Source organism: Arachis hypogaea, chromosome 17 (assembly GCF_003086295.3).
Source record: "Arachis hypogaea cultivar Tifrunner chromosome 17, arahy.Tifrunner.gnm2.J5K5, whole genome shotgun sequence".
NCBI lineage: Eukaryota > Viridiplantae > Streptophyta > Magnoliopsida > Fabales > Fabaceae > Arachis > Arachis hypogaea.
In genome coordinates, this window is record NC_092052.1 from 38,767,204 (window position 1) to 38,769,492 (window position 2,289).

Here is a 2,289-nt window from a genome sequence, read left to right on the forward strand (position 1 = left end):
ATCCCTACTAGTTTTTAACTGAGTTCCTGCAGATCTATGAGACTGTTAAGACTAATGGAGTAGATCCAGAAGTCTACAGGCTCATGCTTTTCCCTTTTGCTGTAAGAGACAGAGCTAGAACATGGTTAGACTCACAACCTAAAGATAGCCTGAACTCTTGGGATAAGCTGGTCACGGCCTTCTTGGCTAAGTTCTTTCCTCCTCAAAAGCTAAGCAAGCTTAGAGTGGATGTTCAGACCTTCAAGCAAAAAGATGGTAAATCCCTCTATGAAGCTTGGGAAAGATACAAGCAGATGACCAAAAGGTGTCCTCCTGACATGCTTTCAGAATGGACCATTCTGGATATCTTCTATTATGGTCTGTCTGAGTTCTCCAAGATGTCACTGGACCATTCTGCAGGTAGATCCATTCACCTAAAGAAAACACCTGCAGAAGCTCAAGAACTTATTAACATGGTTACAAATAATCAATTCATGTATACTTCTGAGAGAAATTTTGTGAATAATGGGACACCTCAGAAGAAGGGAGTTCTTGATTTTGATACTCTGAATGCCATATTGGCTCAGAATAAAATATTCACTCAGCAAGTCAATATGATCTCTCAAAGTTTGAATGGATTGAAGGAATCATCCAACAGTACTCAAGAGGCATCTTCTGAGGAAGAAGCTTATGATCCTGAGAACCCTGCAATAGCAGAGGTGAATTACATGGGTGAACCTTATGGAAACACCTATAATCCCTCATGGAGAAATCATCTAAATCTCTCATGGAAGGATCAACAAAAGCCTCAACAAGGCTTTAATAATGGTGGAAGAAACAGGTTTAGCAATAGCAAGCCTTTTCCATCATCTTCTCAGCAACAGACAGAGAACTCTGAACAAAATACCTCTAATTTAGCAAACTTAGTCTCTGATATGTCCAAGGCCACTCTAAGTTTCATGAGTGAAACAAGGTCCTCCATAAGAAATTTGGAGGCACAAGTGGGCCAGCTGAGTAAGAAAATCACTGAAACACCTCCTAGTACTCTCCCAAGCAATACAGAAGAGAATCCAAAGAGAGAGTGCAAGGCCATTGATATAACCAATATGGCCGAACCTACAAGGGAGGAAGAGGACGTGAATCCTAGTGAGGAAGACCTCCTGGGACGTCCAGTGATCAACAAGGAGTTTCCCCTTGAGGAACCAAAGGAATCTGAGGCTCATCTAGAGACCATAGAGATTCCATTAAACCTCCTTATGCCCTTCATGAGCTCTGATGAGTATTCTTCTTCTGAAGAGAATGAGGATGCTACTGAAGAGCAAGTTGCCAAGTACCTTGGTGTAATCATGAAGCTGAATGCAAAATTATTTGGTAATGAGACTTGGGAAGATGAACCTCCCTTGCTCACCAATGAACTGAGTGATCTGGATCAACTGAGATTGCCTCAGAAGAAACAGGATCCTGGAAAGTTCTTAATACCTTGTACCTTAGGCACCATGACCTTTGAGAAGGCTCTATGTGACCTTGGGTCAGGGATAAACCTCATGCCCCTCTCTGTAATGGAGAAACTGGGAATCTTTGAGGTGCAAGCTGCCAGAATCTCATTAGAGATGGCAGACAACTCAATAAAACAGGCTTATGGACAAGTAGAGGACGTGCTAGTAAGGGTTGAAGGCCTTTACATCCCTGCTGATTTCATAATCCTAGACACTGGAAAGGATGAGGATGAATCCATCATCCTTGGAAGACCCTTCCTAGCTACAGCAAGAGCTGTGATTGATGTAGACAGAGGAGAGTTGGTCCTTCAACTGAATGAGGACAACCTTGTGTTTAAAACTCAAGGATCTCTTTCTGTAACAATGGAGAAGAAGCATGAAAAGCTTCTCTCAGTACAGAGTCAACTAAAGCCCCCACAGTCAAACTTTAAGTTTGGTGTTGGGAGTCTATAAAATTGACCTGATCACCTGTGTAGCTCCATGAGAACCCACTGTCAAGCTATTGACATTAAAGAAGCGCTTGTTGGGAGGCAACCCAATTTTTATTTATCTAATTTTATTTTTGTTTTTATTGTTCTTTCATGTTTTATTAGGTTTATGATCATGTGGAGTCACAAAATAAATCCAAAAATTAAAAACAGAATAAAAAATAGCAGAAGAAAAATCACACCCTGGAGGAAGGACTTACTGGCTTTTAAACGCCAGTAAGGAGCTTCTGGCTGGCGTTCAACGCTAGAACAGAGCATGGATCTGGCGTTGAACGTCAGAAACAAGCAACATCCTGGCGTTCAAACGCCAGGAATGCACCCTGAGA

General features: G+C 41.8%; 1 non-coding gene across 1 annotated transcript; it reads right to left on the reverse strand.

Moving 5' to 3' along the window:
* Positions 1-215: 215 nt before the first annotated feature.
* LOC112768232 (small nucleolar RNA R71) lies at positions 216-323 on the reverse strand. The gene has a single exon (XR_003185668.1). It is a non-coding gene; the product is annotated as a small nucleolar RNA R71 (small nucleolar RNA).
* Positions 324-2,289: the final 1,966 nt, after the last annotated feature.